This window comes from Aquarana catesbeiana, linkage group LG05 (genome assembly GCF_042186555.1).
Source record: "Aquarana catesbeiana isolate 2022-GZ linkage group LG05, ASM4218655v1, whole genome shotgun sequence".
In the NCBI taxonomy this organism is placed as follows: Eukaryota; Metazoa; Chordata; class Amphibia; order Anura; family Ranidae; genus Aquarana; species Aquarana catesbeiana.
The window spans coordinates 54707341-54730413 of record NC_133328.1 but is presented as its reverse complement, the minus strand read 5'-3'; the positions used below and the strand labels follow the sequence as shown (position 1 = coordinate 54730413).

Sequence of the window (23073 nt, the reverse complement as noted above, 5' to 3'; positions counted from 1 at the left end):
CATTGATATAAGTTTACGAGGATCTTGCCCTGTTATAATACACACAACATCCAAGTGCTCTATGTTGGGGGAAACATCACGCACATGAACTTTAGTGGCATCCCAGTCTTAGTCCGTAGGGTTCAATATTGAGTTGGCCCACCCTTTGCACCTCTAACAGCTCCAACTCTTCTAAGAAGGCTATCCACAAGGTTTAAGAGTGTGTCTATGGCAGGGATCCTCAAACTACGCCCCTCCAGCTGTTGCAGAACTACACGTTCCATGAGGCATTGTAAAACTCTGACATTCACAGACATAACTAGGCATGATGGGAATTGTAGTTCCTGAACAACTGGAGGGCCATGGTTTGAAGATTCCTGGTATGGGAATGTTTGACCATTCTTCTAGAAGCGCATTTGTGAGGTCAGCCGCTGATGTTGGACGAGAAGGCCTGCCTCACAGTCTCCGCTCTAATTCATCCCAAAGGTGTTCTATCAGGTTGAGGTCAGGACTCTGTGCAGGCCAGTCAAGTTCCTCCACCCCAAACTGGTCCAAATCATCTGGTGGAGGGAGGATTATGGTGTGGGGTTGTTTTTCAGGAGTTGGGGTTGGCCCCTTAACTCCTAAGGCGTCAGCATACCAAGACATTTTGGACAATTTCATGCTCCCAACTTTGTGGGAAAAGTTTGGGGTTGGCCCCTTCCTGTTCCAACAGGACTGCGCCCCAGTGCACAGAGGTTAGCGATTGTGGAAGGTTGGGGTGTCTAAAGGGTTCAGGCTAAATGCTGGAACTTCCTGTTTATTTTGGCGGCGGTTGGAGCTTAGGATGAATGTGGTGTGGCAGGCAGAACTGCCAGGACCAGGTCAAAAAACAAAAGGGAACTGCAAAAAGTAGTAGAGAACTTCACCAGACCCTGGTTTCCATTTTTTTCCCTACCCCACTAGATGCTTTCACACCCACCAACTCACAGTGCTGCTATGACAAGGCCTTTTTAGAGGACAAGCAGGCCCCTCAAACACACTATACAGTACAAAGTGGCTGGTAAACTGCTGCACTGGTGGTTTTACTCATGCAAGCAGCATGATACCCACAAACCCTCCAAACTTAGCTCTAATCTAGTATTGCAGGAAGTCTTCCTTATAATATAAAGCTAGAAACCAATATGGCTGCACTCTTCCTACAGCAGAGAAGGCAACAATCATCCATGGTATGCTTTACCAGGACAACCCCACCCTTTAGAGCTCATGCACACGGTGTATTGTTTTACACAGGATCTTGCTGCCAGAACAAAAAGTCGCCTGTACACTGCTTGCATGTTATATCTGTGCTAATATTTACATGGACCCTACTATCCGCAGCCGGTGCTCAGGACTAAATATCATATTTAGAACCACTGCCGCTGATTACACATTGATGTTTAGATGTCAGGCTTGAATGCTTCATTCATGTGGTGGTGAGGCATGAAGTAGAATGACCTTCTGAATGGCTGAAGCTGGATGTCTATGCATGATGTTTAAATGTGGGCCTTAAAGCGTTTGTTACCCCAACACTTTACATTCCTGATATGTGTCTGCTGTACTTGCATGAGAACGTATCCTGTTCTCTTTGTATTGCTTCCTTTGTGTGAAATCCCTGGTGGGCCCGCCAGTCCCTCTGTTTTCCTATTAAAAACTGACTACAGTAAGCAAGAGTGCCCATTGTGGGCAGTTCTTTAGCTGTCCTCCAATGATCAGACTTGTCCTGACATGCCCCTACTGCACAGCCATCCACTGGGAAGTTCAGTGTACTGTTTCTCCTCCCCCAGCTCTTATGCAGCTGAGAACAGAGGGAATGTGATCACTTACAAAAAAAAAAAAAAAGGGGGGGGGGGTTACGTTTTTTGTTTTTTTTTATATCTATAAACAAATGTTTTGCCTTTTATTTCTATTTTAAGCTGAATGGGTTGTTTTACAAGGTGATCGTTTACAATCACTTTAACAAGTTATTCATGCGGTAGCAGGAAACTGGCAGGAAGACAGCGGCCATCAGCCATTCAGGATGAGGTCATTCTGCCCATTTCCTGCTACTGCATGAATAATTCGTTAAGGTCCACATTTAAACATCAATAGTTTGCAAATAATGGAGACAGTGGCAGCAGCTGCAGAGGCGTGGCTACACACGTTGATATTTACATGTTGGCTATGAGCGGCAGCCAATAGAGTTCATGTAAGCTGAACATATGTAAATAGTGGCAAAAAGGTTTACATGTGTACATCGTAAAATACTCTCCATACACAGGACCATGAACACAGGTTTTCTAGGCTTTGGTTTATGCAGCTAAACACTGCAGACCAAAACAATGCAGTATACACGAGTCCATAGCGTACAATATTGCTGCATTTAGAATTGTATAAATGATGGATCTGTATGCAGAAAACTGTACGCCCATGTGCATGAGTCCCTAAAGTGGTTATGAACCCTTACATATACCCAGTGAAGGTACTATCCTCAAGTGATACACAGAGATTAAACAAATCCTGCTACATAAGTTCTACCTCTCTATCTGCACCCATCTATAAGCTTGTCTGAGAGTTCAGAAAAAGGGGGCGGAGAGCTGAAATTACACTCTGCAGAACCCAGTGAGGAGAGCTCTGAGAGCGGATTGGAGGGGAGAGAGGGGATCGAGGGGAGGGGGACAACCCCCCCCCCCTTCACATAGCACACAGGAACTAAGCTGAGACTTTCACTCTGTTGGAGATCCCTCCCCTGTCACCCTTTTCCTCTTGGTGTCAGGAAAACGTGCAAGGAGTAATTCATGCTGATAGCAGAGGAAGCTGCAGACATAAAGGGCACTTAGCGATCCAGATTGAGACAAGTACCCACTAAAGAAGGATATGCTTTGTTCATATTTCATGTCTGTTTACAACCACTTTAAACTCATCTTTTGGCAAAGCCAATATTCTCAACCAGGGTGGTCAAATACGCAACTATACAAGCAACTTCATCTACATTGGTCCATTAAAAAAAAAAAAAAAAGAGACAAAGATAACTCATTTAATCATTTTTCCACCTTTAACCACTTCAGCCTCGGAAGATTTGGCTGCTCAATGACCAGGCCATACGGCACCGCTTCGCTTTAACTGATAATTGCACTGTACACAAACAAAATTGACGTCCTTTTTTCCCACAAATAGAGCTTTCTTTTGGTGGTATTTGATCATCGCTGCGGTTTTTATTTTTTGCGCTATAAACAAAAAAAGAGCGCCAATTTTGAAAAATAAATAAATAAAAATAACACAATATTTTGTACTTTTTGCTATAATTAATATGCCCAATTTTTTTTTTTTTTTTTTAAAAAGCAAATTTTTTCCTCAGGTGTAGGCCGATATGTATTCCTCTACATATTTTTGGTAATAAAAAAAAAAAAAAAAAAAAAAAAATCGCAATAAGGTTATATTGGATTGGTTTGTGCAAAAGTTATAGCATTTTTATAAAAAAAATTTTGTCACGGCAGGAAATGTCACGGCAGGGAAGGGGTTAACACTAGGGGGCGATTAAGGGGTTAACTGTGTTCCCTCACGGTGTTCTAACTGTAGGGGAAGGGGACTGAGTATAGGAGATGACAGATCGTGGTTCCTAGCTATTAGGAACTCAGGATCTGCCTCTCCTCACAAAACAAGGATTTGTGTGTTTACACACACACACACACACACACACACACACACGTCCATGTTCTGCCTCTCGTGCCAGCGACCGTCGGCACCCCGCAATGCAGCGGGCACACGCGCCTGCTATCCCGCTTAAAGGAGCCGATGTACAGCTACGGTGGTTTGCGGGATCATGCCGACCTGGCGCTATATAATGATGGCGGCTGGTCGGCAAGTGGTTAATGTGACCTATAAACTGTACAACTCAGTTGAACAAACTGGAATCTTTTGGGGGATGTAAAAATAAACTAAAAAATAATATGGTTGCATAAGTGTGCACACCCTTAAACTAATGCTTTGTTGAAGCACCGTTTGAGTTTATTACAGCACTGAGTCTTTTTGGGTATGAGTCTATCAGCATGGCACATCTTGACGTGCCAATATTTGCCCACTCTTCTTTGCAGAAAACACTCCAAGTCTGACAGATTGCGAGGGCATCTCCTGTGCACAGCCCTCTTCAGATCACCCCACAGATTTTCAAATGGGATTCAGGTCTGGGCTCTGGCTGGGCCATTCCAAAACTTTCATCTTCTTCTGGTGAAGCCATTCCTTTGTTGATTTGGATGTATGCTTTGGGTCGTTGTCATGCTAAAAGATGAAGTTCCTCTTCATGTTCACCTTTCTAGCAGAAGCCTGAAGCTTTTGTGCCAATATCGACTGGTATTTGGAATGGTTAATAATTCCCTCTACTTTGACTAAGGCCCTTGTTCCAGCTGAAGAAAAACAGCCCCAAAGCATGATGCTGCCACCACCATGCTTCACTGTGGGTATAGTGTTCTTTTGGTAACGTGCGGTGTTGTTTTTGCACCAAACATATCTTTTGGAATTATGGACATAAAGTTCAACCTTAGTTTTATCAGACCAGAACACATTTTCCCACATACTTTTGGGAGACTTCAGATGTGTTTTTGCAAAATTTAGCCGGGCTTGGATGTTGTTCTTCGTAAGAAAAGGCTTCTGTCTTGCAACTCTACCCCATAGCCCAGATATATGAAGAATACGGGAGATTGTGGTCACATGTACCAAACAGGCAGTACTTGCCAGATACTCCTGCAGCTCCTTTAATGTTGCTGTAGTCCTCTTGGCAGCCTCCCTGACCAGTTTTCTCTCATCTTTTCATCAATTTTGGAGGGACGTCCAGTTCTTGGTAATGTCACTGTTGTGCCATATTTTCTCCACTTGATGACGACTGTCTTCACTGTGTTCCATGATATATCGTATGCCTTGGAAATTCTTTTGCACCCTTCTCCTGGACTTATACCTTTTAAAAATGAGATCCCACTGATGCTTTGGAAGCTCTCTGTGGATTAGGGCTGTAACTAACGATTATTTTCATAATCGATTAGTTGGCCGATTATTGTTTCGATTAATCGATTATTCGGTTAATAACCTTAAAAAAAAGTGTGGTGTATAATTTAGTTAATGTGTACAGTTTTAAAAAAAGGTAATTTATTATTCTTAAATATCTCCATGCAGTTGTAAATATAAATAACCAACTATATGATTAGAGAGCAAAATATCTAATCTCTGAGAATAACAGACAGAAGAGATATACTTATATACTATTAGAGGAGATATACTGTATAAACTGTTAGAGGATATATACTGTATATACTATTAAAGGGTGAATCTGGTACATATCAGACTCAGTGATCAAATTTTTTTATTAAAAACAAAAACAATGTCTTCCTTCAAAAAAAATTTAATTTTAAGAAAGTTCGTTCTTTCATTCAGTGAATGTACAAAGATTTTTCTTCGGAATATTTTCATCTGAAAACTGATCCGTCTGGCCAGCATAAGGCTCGGTACACACCTATGCAGTTTGCTTTTCATCTGTTTCTGCAGTGCTTTTTGCTCTGCGTTTTGATTTTTGTGCTCGTGATTTTGCTGCGATTTGTGTTTTTGCATTTTTTTGGCCAATTTGTTGTTGGGCAGATTAAAAAACACATATTGCTACAAAAACACATTACATGCTTTCTGCAGCTTCACTATTGAAGTATATTGAACTAAAAAAGCGCCGTTTTGCGTGAACGTGTCCCATAGGAAACCATGTGAATGAACTGTAGTGCGTTTCTGCAAAAAGCACCAAAAAACACAAAGATGTGAACCAGGTCTAAGACGTTTAGTAACATAATGGGGTGAAAAAAACTAAAATTAGCCCTTTATAGTACAAAAAAAAAAAGCAGATAATCACTACTGTAAGGGGTTAATATTTTTTAGTGTAGAACTGTGAAAGTAATATTTGCAGTAGTAGTATTTGCTCTTTTTGTACTATAAAGGGCTCATTTTAGGTTTTTTTTCAACCCCATTATGTTACTGGCCGATTAATCGATTATGAAAATAGTAATTAATATCATAATCGATTAGTTGTCGATTAATCGATTAGTTGTTTCAGCCCTACTGTGGATTATGGCATTTGCTGTAGGATGAGACTAAGAAAATGTCAGGAAAGACCTACTAGAAATTTAGGGTTAATCAGAGGCACTTTAAAACGATGACAGGTGTGTACTGACTCCTATTTAACATGAATTTGAATGTGATTGCCTAATTCTGAACACAGCTACATCCCCAGTTATATAAGGGCATGCACACAAATGAAATACATTTTATTTTTTTTAGTTTTACTCCCCCCAAAACAATCTCAGTTTTTTAAATTGAGTTGTACAGTTTATAGGTCACATTAAACAGGTGGAAAAAGTTCTGGAATGATTTATATTTGTCTCTTTTTTTTACATCACAGAAACCTGACATTTTAACAGGGGTGTGTAGACTTTTTATATCCACTGTATATGTGACCCTGCCTAGTTTTTATTGTTTGAACAGCTGGAGTCTGACTTCAATTCTGCAAACAAATTCCTAACATTTCCAGTAGAACACAATGGACACTTCACAATTCAGAGCATACATTTAATACTTGTGTTAAAACCCTTGAATAGAAGCCGATATTCTCCAATCCATACACATTCCATAGCAGTGGTATACTTGTGGTGAACATGTAAAGATTTGGTTTTGCTGTCCCTAGAAATGTGTCCCATCTTGCTCCCATCAAAGGTTTAATTCAAACACTTTGTTTTGGCACAGATACCCTCAAAAAAAAAAATAAATAAATAAAAAAAAAAAAAAAAAAAAAAAACTTTATTGGGGCTTTAAGTGACCCTTTTTCCTCATTATGCACAATCCCAAAAAATTTCCTCATCGCCCCATCCTTTCACATAATTGCAATTCTTTTTTTTGTAATTTTGTTAAATACCTTTATTTATTGTTGCCATGGTATTGTCAAAGTATAAATAATATGAATCTGCAGGGAGAGCATGTACAGCATTGACAGTTTACATGTTACATACAGGTGATACTCAAAAAATTAGAATATCGTGCAAAAGTTCATTTATTTCACTAATGCAACTTAAAAGGTGAAACTAATATATGAGATAGACTCATTACATGCAAAGCAAGATAGTTCAAGCCGTGATTTGTCATATTTGTGATGATTATGGCTTACAGCTCATGAAAACCCCAAATCCACAATCTCAGAAAATTAGAATATTACATGCAATCAATAAAACAAGGATTGTACATAGAACAATATTGGACCTCTGAAAAGTATAAGCATGCATATGTACTCAGTACTTGGTTTGGGCCCCTTTTGCAGCAATTACTGCCTCAATGTGGCATGGCATGGAAGCGATCAGCCTATGGCACTGCTGAGGTGTTATGGAAGGCCAGGATGCTTCAATAGCGGCCTTCAGCTCTTCTGCATTATTCGGTCTCATGTCTCTCCATGGGGTTCGGGTCAGGTGAGTTTGCTGGCCAATAAAGCACAGTAATCCCAAGGTCATTGAACCAGGTATTGGTACTTTTGGCAGTGTGGGCAGGTGCCAAGTCCTGCTGGAAAATGAAGTCAGCATCCCCATAGAGCTTGTCTGCGGAAGGAAGCATGAAGTGCTCCAAAATCTCCTGGTAGACGGCTGCGTTGACCCTGGACTTAATAAAGCACAGTGGACCAACACCAGCAGATGACATGGCTCCCCAAATCAACGCAGACTGTGGAAACTTCACACTGGACTTCAAGCATCTTGCAGTGTGCCTCTCCATTCTTCCTCCATACTCTGGGTCTTTGGTTTCCAAATGAGATGCAAAATTTTCTCTCATCAGAAAAGAGGACTTTGGACCACTGAGCAAAAGACCAGATCTGTTTTTCTTCAGCCCAGGTAAGATGCTTCTGACATTTTTTGTTGTTCAGGAGTGGCTTGACAAGAGGAATACGACATTTGAAGACCATGTCCAGGATCCGTCTGTGTGGTGGCTCTTGATGCATGGACTCCAGCCTCAGTCCACTCCTTGTGAAAGTCCCCAACACTTTTGGATGGCCTTTTCCTGACAATCCTCTCCAGGCTGCGGTCATCCCTGCTGCTTGTGCACCTTTTTTTTTTTCCACACTTTTCCCTTCCACATAACTTTCTATTACTGTGCTTTGATACAGCACTTTGGGAACATCCAACTTCTTTTGCAATTACTGTTTGCGGCTTTCCCTCCTTATGGGGGGTATCAGTGATGGTTTTCTGCACAACTGTCAGGTAAGCAGTCTTTCCCATGATTGTGATTCCTACTGAACCAGACTGAGAGACCATTTAAAGGCTCAGGCTTAATTAGCTGATTAGAGTGGGACACTTTGAGCCTAGAATATTGCACCTTTTCACAATATTCTAATTTTCTGAGATTGGGGATTTGGGGTTTCCATGAGCTGTAAGCCATAATCATCACAATCATGACAAATCACGGCTTGAACTATCTTGCTTTGCATGTAATGAGTCTATCTCATATATTAGTTTCACCTTTTAAGCTGCATTAGTGAAATAAATTAACTTTTGTACGATGTTCTAAATTTTCGAGTATCACCTGTAGTAGGTGCGGTTGAAAAAAAGTCCTACCTATGTGTGTGATTATATGTCAGTATTACATTGTATATCCCTATATGTTGTGGTCGTTTAGGTGCTTATCTAATAGTTTTCTGAAACTATCATTGCTCCCCACTGTAACTACTGTATGTGGAAGGGAATTCCACATCCTGGCCGCTCTTACAGTAAAGAACCCTCTACGTAGTTTAAAGCGGGGGTCCACCTATCTATCGTTTTTTTTTTTTTTTTGAGTTAATTCACAAACTTTTCTTCTCAGCATTACATACTCACATATTGTGTGTAATATGTCCGCCTGTGTCAGATTTCGTCGGAAAGAATAACTTATATTATTCACTGCAGGCGGTTTCCATCTTCATTGTGGGCATTTGAAGCCCACAAGCATTTATTTCCTGGATGTGGTGAATGCTGTGCTCCCAGCATTCACTGCTCATTCCCGCACATGCTCAGTGGCATCTTGGGAAGCCTGAGACTAGCTCCCAGGAGTCTGGGAGAGGCTAGAAACACGCCTACTCCCACGGGAGGAGAACCAGGAAGTGCAAAGAAGAATAGAAAAATAAAAAGGTAATTACGGCGATTTAAATTTTTTTAAACGGCATGTCAGCATCTAGGCAAGGAAGAGAATACATACAGATATTGTTCAAAATTTGGGTGGAACCCCGCTTTAAGGTATAACCTCTTTTCTTCTCATTTTAATGAGTGGCCACGTGTCTTAATAAACTCCCTTCTGCAAAAAAGTTTTATCCCTATTGTGGGGTCACCAGTACGGTATTTGTACCGCACCATATCCCCTCTCAAGCGTCTCTTCTTCAGAGACAATAAATTCAGTGCTCTCAACCTTTCTTCCTAAAAAATATCCTCCAGACCCTTTATTAGCTTTGTTGCCCTTCTTTGTAGTCGCTCCATTTCCAGTACATCCATCCTGAGGACTGGTGCCCAGAACTGGACAGCATACTCCAGGTGCGGCCGGACCAGAGTCTTGTAGTGCGGGAGAATTATCTTTATCTTTATCCTTGAAGTTAATCTTTTTTAATGCATGCCAATATTCTGTTTGCTTTGTTAGCAGCAGCTTGGCATTGCATGCCGTTACTAAGCCTGTCATCTACCAGGACCTTTTCCATCTTAGATTCCCCAAGAGGTTCTCCCCCCAGTGTATAGATTGCATTCATATTTTTGCCACCCAAATGCATTATTTTACATTTTTCTACATTGAACCTCATTTGCCATGTAGTTGCCCAACCCATTAATTTTGTTCAGATCTTCTTGCAAGGTTTCCACATCCTGCAGAGAAGTTATTGCCCTGCTTAGCTCAGTATTATCCACAAATACAGAAATTGAACTGTTTACCCCATCCTCCAGGTTGTTTATGAACAGAATAAGAATAAATAGGATTTGTCCCAGCACAGAACCCTGGGGGACCCCACTTCCCACCCCTGACCATTCAGAGTACTTCCCATTTATCACTACCCTCTGAACTCGTCCTTGTAGTCAGTTTTCAATCCATGTACTCACCGTATGGTCCATGTCAACGGACCTTACTTTGTACAGTAAATGTTTATGGGGAACTGGGTCAAATGCTTTTGCAAAATCCAGATACACGTCTACGGGCCTTCTAGATGGCAACTCACCTCCTCATAGAAGGTTAAGAGATTGGTTTGGCAAGTACAATTCTACATAAATCCTTGCTGATTACTGCTGGTACCATTTTCATTACTAAAATCTTGTATATAGTCGCTTATCATCCCCTCTAAGAGCTTGCAAACTATTGATGTTAAGCTAACTGGTCTGTAATTCCCAGGGATGTATTTTGGGCCCTTTCTAAATATTGGTGCTACATTGGCTTTTCTCCAATCAGCTGGTACCATTCCAGTCAGACTATCAGTAAAAATTAGGAACAATGGTCTGGCAATTACTTGACTGAGTTCCCCAAGTACCCTTGGGTGCAAGCCATCCGGTCTCGGTGATTTATTAATGTTAAGTTTCCCAAGTCTAATTCTAATACTGTCCTGTTAGCCATGGGGGTGCTTCCTGTGATGTCACGAGGATGAACACTGCGGTTTTTGTTACTGAAGCCCCCCCAATTCCCTTGTGAAGACGGAGGAGAAGAATAAATTCAATACCTTCGCCATCTTCCCAGCCTTTGTAACCAGATGTCCTTCCTCACTCTTTATGGGGCCAATATGGTCTGTCCTCTCTTTTTTACTGTTTACACAGAATTTCTTGGGGGTTTTTTTTGCTCTCCTCTGCTGTGTCTTTCGTGTTCTATCGTAGCCGCCCTAATTGTACCCTTACATTTCTTGTTGCATTCTTTATAAAGTCTGAATGCTGATGATGATCCCTCAACCTCGTATTTTTTTGAAGGCCTTCTCTTTTGCTTTTATATGCATTTTTACATTGGAGTTAAGCCATCCAGGACTTTTGTTCCCTCTTTTAAATTTATTACCCAATGGGATGCACTGGCTAATGCCCTTAAAGCGAACCCATCTCTCCTCCGTGTTCTTTGTTCCTAAGATTTTATCCCAATTTATGCCTTTTAGCAGGGTTCGTAGTTTAGGGAAGTTGGCTCTTTTGAAATTCAGTGTCTTTGTATTTCCCTTATGTTTCCTATTTTTGTGATTTATACTGAAGCCAATTGACCTGCGATCGCTGTTTTCTAAATTGTCCCATATTGCCACATCCGTGATCAGGTCTGTATTCAGTAGCTCTAGTAACGCTTTGTCTTTATTGATATAGTAATCAGCAAACAATAGAATTCCCCAGCTAGAAGGCTGGGTGTGCATGCATTTAGAAAACAAGGAAGCCGCCAGATGACCAGACACCCTTAGTGAAGATGGCGGCTCAGGACGGAAGAGGCACTCAGAAAGTTGGCTGGAATGCAAGGAAACATTACACGGTATGGAAAGAAGAGTATGTTCTTTTTTTACAATATTTTTAATCAATGATGATGAGCTAAATGAGATACCTCAATCACTTCTTCCCAGGGTGGTGTTCACACCATCTGTCAAACTGCAGTCTTCCTATACCACCTCACTATAGCCTGTATGAGAGTATCCAATAAGAAATCTTATTTTGTTTATTTCTATAGATGAACTCCAGAACTAAGGCAATATTCAAAATGTGGGCATTTCCCTACAGTGAAAACTTTAAAGACTAACTCCAGAAAACGTTTTCCCATGCAGTGGGGCTGTGCCTATAATGCACAGGCCAACTGCTCGTTTTTGTCTAGGGAATTGGAGAACAGAGATATACGTACCTTATCTTTCGATCCTGATGCTAGCATTGGGCATGTTGTTATCTGTACCTCCACACCATGTTGCTATGTGTATATCGGGAATGTCGCTATCTGTACCTCTATGTCATGTTACTATGTGTACAGTTGTGCTGATAAATTTACATACCCTGGTAGAATTTATGATTTCTTGGCCATTTTTCAGGGAATATGAATAACACAAAAACATTGCTTTCACTCATAGTTAGTGTTTGGTTGAAGCCATTTTTTTAATCAATCGTGTTTACTCTTTTAAAATCATAATGACAACAGAAACTACCCAAATGACCCTGATCAAAAGTTTACATGCGCTGGTGATTTTGGCTTGATAACATGCACACAAGTTGACACAAAGGGGTTTGAATGGCTATTAAAAGGTAACCATCCTCACCTGTGATCTGTTTGCTTGTAAATAGTGTGTGTGTATAAAAGGTCAATGAGTTTCTGGACTCCTGACAGACCCTTGCATCTTTCATCCAGTGCTGCACTGACGTTTCTGGATTCTGAGTCATGGGGAAAGTAAAAGAATTGTCAAAGGATCTGCGGGAAAAGGTAGTTGAACTGTATAAAACAGCAAAGGGATATAAAAAGAAATCCAAGGAATTGAGAATGCCAATCAGCAGTGTTCAAACTCTAATCAAGAAGTGGAAAATGAGGGGTTCTGTTGAAAGCCAAACCCCGGTCAGGTAGACCAACTAAAGTTTCAGCCACAACTGCCAGGAAAATTGTTCTGGATGCAAAGAAAAACCCACAAATAACTTCGGGTGAAATGCAGGACTCTGAAAACATGTGGTGTGGCTGTTTCAAGATGTACAATAAGGAGGCACTTGAAGAAAGATGGGCTGTATGGTCGAGTCGCCAGAAGAAAGCCATTACTACACAAATGCCACAAAGTATCCCGCTTACAATACGCCAAACGGCACAGAGACAAGCCTCAAATCTTCTGGCACAAAGTCATTTGGAGTGATGAGACCAAAATTGAGCTTTTTGGCCACAACCATAAACACTATATTTGGAGAGGAGTCAACAAGGACTATGATAAAAGTTACACCATTCCTACTGTGAAACACGGAGGTGGATCACTGATGTTTTGGGGATGTGTGAGCTACAAAGGCACAGGAAATGTCAAAAATGATGACAAGATGAATGTAGTATGTTAACAAAAAAATACCGGGGGAACATTTGCGTTCATCAGCCAGGAAGCTGCGCATGGGACGTTCTTGGACTTTCCAACATGACAATGTAAAAAAGGGAGAGGGAAATGGGGCACAATTACCCCAGGGACTTTTAAGGTGCATGAATATCAAGATAATCAAAGTCAAGAAGTATGTATGCAAAATCTATCCATATAAAAACATTTATTTAGTACATAGTAGAAAAAAATTCATTCATTAAAAACACGTTTCACAATAACCATAATTGGCTTTACAAAAATGTTGGCAGAAATAACCACTTAGTAAATACCACTCGACATGTTTCGCTCTTTTTTGAGCTTCATCAGGAGTTCTGGTATATATGTGGTATACTGAAAGTGAGAAACAGAATATATGTCATATTTATGCAATTAGAAATAAAACCTAGAATAACAGTTCCAAGGATAGAATATTTTTTGCATACATCAATAGCAAAAGCATCTATGGATTTACATAAAGATAATGGAAATATAACCAATTGATCAATGAAAAATAAGGAATGAAAATTAGTAATGAGAGATAAAATGAATAAATTCCACATATAGCAATTACATAATTATAATTAAGACTGTCTTACCAAGGCAAATGAGTACATACAGATAAACCAGATATTGTAGTTTGTGTGAATGTGATGAATAACATTCACATCAAATTGGATAAGACTCCCATTCCCTGGTCTCCCAGATTGTTGGTCATAGAGGAACAAAGTATAAATATATCCTTACTGAAAATTAAAAATAACAAGTAAAAAATAGAGTTACAAACAGTAGCCTGCCAAACATTCAGGATTAAAAATACAAAAGTCAGGCAAAAATTAGTACCTTGAGTTGAATCAAATGTACATTACTGAACGGCTGATAATAGCCTAAATTGCAAAGTAAACACGAGCACTTTCCATCTCCCAACTGAGAGGTTTGGTAGAGACTGATTGTTTGCCAATTGTATGTAAAACACAAGTATAACAGAGGATATATATATACTCTGTGAAAAAGGAAAAACAAATCTGTATAAGCAAATGTGCTAACCAACAGCAGTGAATCGCTCTGTCAGTGAGCAGACACAATGTGTGGAGACACAGTTACCTGGAGATAGAATATATGCAGGCATACAGCGGAGGGGAGAGAGATATCCAACCTCCCCTATCCCTGAAGGAGCCACCGACAGAAAGTGGCGGCCGATTGCCGCATACTTATAGTTCCACCATCCCGGCGGCGTCTGACGTCACCGCCGGGATGCGGACGTGCGGTGAGGTGTTCCACGCACTGGGGAAACAGAACAGGGTCAAAGTGTAACGGCAGGACATCAGATACGTCCGCTTGTGTACTGCGCATGCGCCAGGAATCCTGACGCTGGTTGGACGTACATCTACAATGCGCCTCCGTCAAAGGAAAAAATGTAAATAAAAAGGAAATCATTGCCAGCCCGAGGCCAGTATCGCCATCTTTGAAAAGGGAACAGAGAGGGACGGTAGCCTATAAGTCCACCCCTCTTTTACTATCCCTTGTTAGGGGAGAAAGAGGAGATGAACTTGAATCTCCGCACCCTGTCCACAGGGAGGCAATATAATAATCCTATACTGATGTGGGAAATGAATTAAATTATGTCAAAAATAAACTCTTCTTTCCTTCCTAGATAGTTTAAAAACCAACAGATACAATTTGAACTTTACTTTTGAGCTCAGTCAACATCAATTAACCTTCCTGGATGTCCAAATTATAGTAAACGAGGATGGAAGCATTGGAACCTCTTTATACAGAAAGCCTTCAGCGGGCAATTCTCTGCTGCACGCTACCAGTTCCCACCCTATTCCCCTCATCAGGAATGTACCTTACGGACAATATCTAAGAGTCAGGAGAAACTGCAGTGGAGATTCAGAATTTGAAAAAGAATTAGCTGCGATCTCGACTTGCCCTACAAGGTTACAGCAACAAATGCTTAAAGAGAGCCTATTGGAAAGCCAAAAATCAAAATAGAGCTTCACTCATACACAATGTTAAATCTAGAGAAGCGAGTTCAGGGGTTCGGATAATCACTAGATTCTCAAGTCAACAACAACAGATACGAGACATAATTAAAAAGTACTGGTACCTCCTAATGGTAGATGACAGAGTGTCCAAACACCTCAAGCCTTATCTAGAGATCACTTTTAGAAGTTCCCGGTCTCTTCGAGACACCTTGGTACATAGTCACCATGATGCTTCAATTACAACACCTGTTGAATCTCGTAAAGGCAGCAGGCCCTGTCATAAGTGTCAATTTTGCAGATTTATTTACGCCGCACGAGGAATTATGCTTTCCAATGGTCGTTTTTTCAAACCCAATTTCTGTGTCACTTGCCAGTCCATTGGCATTGTCTACATCATAGTATGCGAATGCCAAGCATTCTATGTTGGAAAGACAAAGCGCCCCTTTTTTTGTCGAATCAGGGACCATGTGTTCCTGATACAAAAAAAAGGAATGGAAACCCCAATCAGCCGACATATAGGCCTCTATCACAAATTTGATAGCAGTAAAATGCACTTTTTTGCTCTCGAGCGTATCCCACCTGGTGAGAGGGGTGGAAACTATGACAAGTTACTGCTACAACGAGAGGCTCGTTGGATACACGATTTATCGGCTTTAAAACATCCAGGCCTCAATGATGCTTTCAGCTTCAAACCCTTTCTTTGATTACAGTAAACATCAACTCAGGCCCTCTAAACTTCTTTTCTTCCTCTTTTTTAATCTTTCTCATTCTAGTCTATTTTGTTTTTCAAAGAATTTATATATGTTCTTTATACACATACGAATGGCTTGTGACTAATTGCTGTCACTGTATGATATAAGATGTATACAATCTATGCACATGTAATGGTCCCTCTATCTTTTGAATTGACTCTCTTCCCAAGCCGTATATTATTTACCAGTTTGCAATGAACGTTATCATGATTTTGAATATATTAGTAATAAAATTGGATGCCCTCATCGCACAGGCTTCCTCCTTTGGTTCATACGGACGCCAGGGGCACCCACGGGATGTGTGAGTAATCAATCGCGCACCCGTGGGAGCCCTAGAGGTGCCAGTTCCACATGGGGCATTATAGCAAACGGGGCCTTTTCTTTATATTTTTATATTTTCATATATATTTTTTTATTTTTTCTCTCCCATCCTAATTTGATTTTATTAAAATGTTTTTTCAAAAATTTCTTATTTTTGACATAATTTAATTCATTTCCCACATCAGTATAGGATTATTATATCGCCTCCCTGTGGACAGGGTGCAGAGATTCAAGTTCATCTCCTCTTTCTCCCCTAACAAGGGATAGCAAAAGAGGGGTGGACTTATGGCTACCGTCCCTCTCTGTTCCCTTTTCAAAGATGGCGATACTGGCCTCGGGCTGGCAATGATTTCCTTTATTTACATTTTTTCCTTTGACGGAGACGCATTGTAGATGTACGTCCAACCAGCGTCAGGATTCCTGGCGCATGCGCAGTACACAAGCGGACGTATCTGATGTCCTGCCGTTACACTTTGACCCCGTTCTGTTTCCTCAGTGCGTGGAACACCTCACCGCACGTCCGCATCCCGGCGGTGACGTCAGACGCTGCCGGGATGGTGGAACTATAAGTATGCGGCAATCGGCCGCCACTTTCTGTCGGTGGCTCCTTCAGGGATAGGGGAGGTTGGATATCTCTCTCCCCTCCGCTGTATGCCTGCATATATTCTATCTCCAGGTAACTGTGTCTCCACACATTGTGTCTGCTCACTGACAGAGCGATTCACTGCTGTTGGTTAGCACATTTGCTTATACAGATTTGTTTTTCCTTTTTCACAGAGTATATATATCCTCTATTATACTTGCGTTTTACATACAATTGGCAAACAATCAGTCTCTACCAAACCTCTCAGTTGGGAGATGGAAAGTGCTCGTGTTTACTTTGCAATTTAGGCTATTATCAGCCGTTCAGTAATGTACATTTGATTCAACTCAAGGTACTAATTTTTGCCTGACTTTTGTATTTTTAATCCTGAATGTTTGGCAGGCTACTGTTTGTTAGGCCCCTTTCACACGGGACGGATCCGTGTTGATCTGCCCCGTGTTTATCCGCTGCTCAGCGGGGATCGCTCTGTTTTCCCCAGCTGAGCAGGCAGATGACAGGGCGCAAACTACAATATCTGGTTTATCTGTATGTACTCATTTAGCTTGGTAAGACAGTCTTAATTATAATTATGTAATTGCTATATGTGGAATTTATTCATTTTATCTCTCATTACTAATTTTCATTCCTTATTTTTCATTGATCAATTGGTTATATTTCCATTATCTTTATGTAAATCCATAGATGCTTTTGCTATTGATGTATGCAAAAAATATTCTATCCTTGGAACTGGAACACATATATACCAGAACTCCTGATGAAGCTCAAAAAAGAGCGAAACATGTCGAGTGGTATTTACTAAGTGGTTATTTCTGCCAACATTTTTGTAAAGCCAATTATGGTTATTGTGAAACGTGTTTTTAATGAATGATTTTTTTTCTACTATGTACTAAATAAATGTTTTTATATGGATAGATTTTGCATACATACTTCTTGACTTTGATTATCTTGATATTCATGCACCTTAAAAGTCCCTGGGGTAATTGTGCCCCATTTCCCTCTTCCTTTTTTACATTTGTTTATGGGATGCAGTGCGATTGGTTAACTGCCTCTGTCCTCTATAACATATAAATTCCAACATGACAATGATCCAACACACAAGGCCAAGTCGACCTGTCATTGGCTACAGCAAAATAAAGTGAAGGTTCTGGGGCGACCATCTCAGTTTCCTGACTTCAATATCATTGAGCCACTCTGGGGAGATCTTAAAACGTGCAGTTCATGCAAGACAGCCCAAGAATTTACAGGAACTGGAGGCTTTTTGCCAAGATAAATGGGCAGCTTTACCATCTGAGAAGATAAAGAGCCTCATCCACAATTACCACAAAAGACTTCAAGCTGTCATTGATGTAAAGGCGGCAATACACTGTGTTAGGAACTGGGGTATGTAAACTTTTGATCAAGGTCATTTGGGTAGTTTCTGTTGCCATTATGATTTAAAAAGAGTAAACACAGTTGATTGATAATAAATGGCTTCAGCCAAACACTAACCATGAGTGAAAGAAAAGTTTTTGAGTTATCATTCATATTCTCTGGAAAAATGAGCAAGTAATCAAATTCTGCCAGGGTATGTAAACTTATGAGTACAACTGTATATATATGACTTTTTAGTACTTATTTACAATTCTACTTGCATTGTGTATGTACTCTAGCTGTATTGTTATATGGAATACTTTACAGACACACAGTGCCTACTTGCGTTCACGTTGCATGCTTCATTTAAAGTCCCAAATCCCCTCGTTTTTTCTTTGCATATTAGGGATGGAGGCATTGGACCTACACCTCATTTAAAGTCCCGAAACTTTGCTTTTTCATACAAATCCAGGCATGGAAGCAAACTATGGACAGCATATTCTGTTGCATACTACTATGCATCAGAGTTTTTCTTAATACTTGTTTTTTTATGAGGTCTGGATCTAGGGTGCTCATTAGCGGCATTCCCAGTCCCCCTTCAGTGGTTTCATACAACAACTTACATGGTTGTTTACAATAAATCACATTCATAATCTCGGCAATGTTGTGTCTCTATGTGGGTTGGTTGGTCATGTGGGATGTGCTGTGACTTTTTCTGTCCCGGAAACCACGATGCACACCGTGGGTCCTTCCCCTCTCCCCACGCCTCTGGTAATTGGGAGGCTCGGGCGGACGTCCCTCTGTGCAGCGACGCCATGCCTTCAGCGTCATGCGCGTGACGGCAGATTCTGACGTCACTACACTGACGCCTAGTGTAAGAACATCGGCGATACACATGAAGGAATTTTGGCGCCAGTTACCGAGCGGCTATTTCTCCATTACTTGCCAGTGTGACGTTGGTGGTATTTATACCTCTCAGACGGAGCGGATGCTTGTTTTGGACTGTTCCTTCTTGGGTTTCTGCACACCAGCCATACTTCGTTCTAGTTAGCATTTAATTAAGGCAACACTGTGGTAAGCTCTTTCTGGTTTGTGGACTCTACTTTGGTATGTACATCGTTTGTGGACTCTACATTGTGTATGTACTCTAACTTACCTCGGAGGATGCAGTATCGGACAGATGCTGCATCTGTCCCCTGCTGGCTCTAAGACTGAGAACCCAGTGATCAAACGCCACCAATCGCTCGGTTCTCAGAGTTCCATGAGCAGACAGCTGGTGACTCTCTGCTCTGCCCACTGCGATCACTGGAGCGCTGGGCTGTGGAGGGGGCCCGACCATATGGTTGCGATCTTTCCTGAGTCTGGACCGGCTCTCTGATGTCAGCCGACAGCGGGCTTCAGCTGTCAGCTTTTAAAGAGAAGTAAAGGATTTTTTTTTCCCCCCCTATTCATACTTACCTAGGTGGATGCAGCATCGGTCCGATGCTGCATCTGTCCCCCGGCGCCTCTACACTGAGAGCCGAGGGATCGAACACCGGCTTGGTTTTCAGAGCTCTGTAGACTGTCAGTCACAGCTCTCTGCTCTTCTTCCTCCTCACTCATTGGAGTGCTGGGCTGTGGAGGGGGCAGAACGGCCGTCTCAGGCTCTCAGCAGCTCACTGATAGGCTGAGCGGGGCGACAGTCCAGGCACCTGGCGGATCCAGACTCCGTGGTCTGGATGACGCGGTGCCTGGACTGATATCAGTGACGTCAGCAGAGAGCGGACTTCAGTCTGCTGAAAACAGGTCACAGGAGTGCAAAAAGAATTGCACTCCTTTGATCCATAGGAGAAGTACAGCCAAACAATCTTTGGCTGGACTGCTCCTTTAAAGTTTTACAGAACAGAGAATTAAATATATACAGGCAGTCTCTGAGTTACGAACACAATAGGGACTGCAGGTTTGTTAAGTGGAGTTTGTGTGTAAGTTGGAACAGTGCATTTTTAACTTCAGCCTGTGCAGGGATGTGGGATGTTTCGGGTGCTTCTGGGCATGCAATACATGTAGTACTGCAAAATAGCTGCTCGGAGGTATCCAGTACCAGCAGCTGGTATTACGGGCTGTTCATAAGTAGGAATCATTCGTAACTCAAGGACTGCCTGTAGTGTAGTAGTTGCCCTTACAGCAATGAGGCTCTAGGTTCACGTTGGCCAGCACAGTGGCTAAGTTGTTAGCACTTCCACCTAGCAGCACTAGAGTCGCAAGTTCAAATTCCAACTACCTGCCTGGAGTTTGCATGTTCTCCCTGTACCTGCTTGGGTTTCCCCCGGGTGCTCCGGTTTCCTCCCACAGCCCATTGGCATGCTGGTAGGTTAATTGGATCCTGTCAAAATTGGACCCAGTATGTGTATGTATGAATGTGTTAGGGAAGTTAGATTGTAAGCTCCTTGAGGGCAGGGGCTGATGTGAATGTACAATATATATGTAAAGCGATGCGCAAATTGATAGTGCTATACAAGTACCTATAATAAAGTACCACTAGGGTTCGTTCTACATAGGATCTGTATGCTCTGAGTATCTGGTCCCCCCCATGTATTCTAGTTTCCTCTGACAACTGCAAAACTACTACTTGCTTCCTTCCAATATCTGTGTGCACCTATTACTACAAAGATATGAATATTAGACTGTAAGCACCTCTGAGGCATGCAAAAATGAAAAAGGGTTGTACAAAGTTCAGACTTTTATGTAGGTGCCACCTAAATACAAGGAATAATTGTTGCTCATTCACACCAGAGTGCAATTTCCTGGACTGAGTGAATAGTCCTCGTTCACACCGGACGGACTGTGCTGAGAGAATACGGCATGCAAGGTTTTAGTATATTAGTGTGCACTTTCCCATTTAAACACCATCAAAAAAAAAGCATCTCAAACGCATCCAAACCAAACGCGCATATAATTTCATCATACAAATGGCGGACCACAACAAAGCCTATCGTAAAACTCACCACTCTGGCTGCTCTTTCCTGAGATTCACATTTTCGACAAAACCACGGTCCGGTTGGCACTTGCACGATGCCATAACAAGCTGCGAGACAAACACACAAAGTTAGTATAAAGATGTTAGCACAGAGAACATTGCAATGAATATCTCTGGATCACACACACACACACACACAAAGTAAGAGGTTTTTTAATACAACGGTCTCATCCACCATTGCAGGTCACATCCTTCCTTCACCTTGTGTCAGCAGAGCTCCCACTTATCCTGCACAGTCCTGCAGCTCCTTTCACATTCCACTCAATATTCCAGCTGGCGGATCACCAGGAATAAATCGCTCTGATATTTTTTTACTGCATGCAATATAAAGCAGAGAGCTCGATCGCCAGCGTGGATGTGTGCTCCAGAGGCAGGATCACCGGCAGCTGTATCCAAATCTTCCCACACAAGAAAGGACACACACAGGACTGCTGTGCGGAGGAGAGGAGGAGCGGCCAGACTATCGCACCTCCCTGTCATTCCTCTGCCTTCATACAACTTGGGCCAGGCACCCAGCACAACAAAGCAGTTGTCTGGCTGCCAGAAGGCAACCCATAATCTCTGTCAGGTAATGTGAATGGGGGAGGGATGTCTGCTGAGAGCAGCCACAGAGGGATCCCTTAACCCTTCCACCAGCAGCCAGCTCTCATTTCTTTCATTCACACAGGAGCTCTCCTGATAACACAATGCTGAGAAAGAATTCCTGAGCTCATAGCTGGACACAGAAAAAGGTTCCGCATGCACAAGCACCTAAAATGAGGATGCAGTGCATTACAGAGGGCCATAGAGCCTTCTACGCATGCACAGGCGGCTCCGATTTTGGCCAATTCCTGAACTGGTCAGCTACATTTTCAGGACAAGCTTCTGGGGTCAAACCTCTTTTTCTGAGGTCCAGGCAGTACTCTGTAAAGAACAGGGTTGACCCCAGAAAGCTTGTCCCAAAAATGGAACCGTTAGGCCTGGGTTACATCTATGTGTTTTTTTAATGCATTTTGCAAAAAAAACCACACACTACAGTTCATCTAACATGGTTTCCTATGGGACACTTCACATCTATGCGTTTTTCAGCCGCTGTGTTTTTGGAAAGGGACTTTTTTTTTAAACGCAACATGGTGTGTTTTTGGTTCAATAGACTTCATTTGGCATGCTGCAGAAAGGCATGCACTGCATCTTTGATTTGTTTTTATGTGGTTTGCATTTTTTTTTTAGTCTACCTAACAAAAACATCTCCCCTTTATTAAAAAAAATAAAAATAAAATACATTTTAAAAAAAAGCATATAAAAAACGCATGTGCAAAAAACACTGCAGAAATTGATCAAAAACAAACTGCATAAGGTGTACACCAGGCCCTAATGCAAATAAGAAAAATCTCATGGACAATACTTAAAGGGTTAATAAACCCAGGACCCTGCGATCACTATATCTGGTCTCCCACAGTACACAGTAAATATAAACTGCTAAATATCTTTTCTCATCAACAGTAAATAGCAGTCTTGCGACTTCTATCAATGTCTGGTTAAGGTCCTTTAACACTGCTGCAACTTAAAAGTCACGCGATTTTATTGTAAGTTTGGCGCAATTTTGGGGTTGCGATTTTGACACAATTTCGGTGAGATTTCAGGGAATGTCTGTGTAAACTTGAGGTCTATGGACTTCAACTCACATGAAAGTCGGACCAAAGTAGTACAGGGACTACTTTGAAGTCGGCACAACTTGAAGTCACACATATATGAATGGTTATCATTGGAAGTCATGGGGAACGACTTGTCATGTGACTTTGCAGTCCCAAGTCGCAGGACAAGTCGCACAAGTGTGAAAGGGGCCTAAAGCTTGTAGGAGTTTTCATTCTCCTCTGACTGTCCTATGAGGCTGCAGGACCCCTGACCCTCTGTCTAGACAGTGCTGATTGGCCCTGTGCTGATCACATGCACTCTCCCAAGAAAAAGAAAAAACTCTCTAGCAATACACATCAAACTGAGCATGTGCAGAGTGCCCCCAAGGCTCTGTTCTATCAAGAGATATA

General features: G+C 41.6%; 1 protein-coding gene across 6 annotated transcripts in view; it reads right to left on the bottom strand.

Annotated features, from left to right (window-relative positions):
- MLLT10 (MLLT10 histone lysine methyltransferase DOT1L cofactor) overlaps positions 1 to 21471 on the bottom strand; it is a 294670-nt gene extending 273199 nt beyond the window's left edge. The window contains exons 1-2 of one of the 6 annotated variants that reach the window (XM_073629758.1): positions 21251 to 21471; positions 21018 to 21097 (exon numbers count right to left, since the gene is read on the bottom strand). The gene's annotated coding sequence lies outside the window, so the exon portion shown is untranslated. The remainder of the gene's footprint in view (positions 1 to 21017; positions 21098 to 21250) is intronic. The other 5 variants (XM_073629760.1, XM_073629754.1, XM_073629757.1 and 2 more) reach the window with 5 other exon arrangements.
- Between the last annotated feature and the right edge of the window lie 1602 nt (positions 21472 to 23073).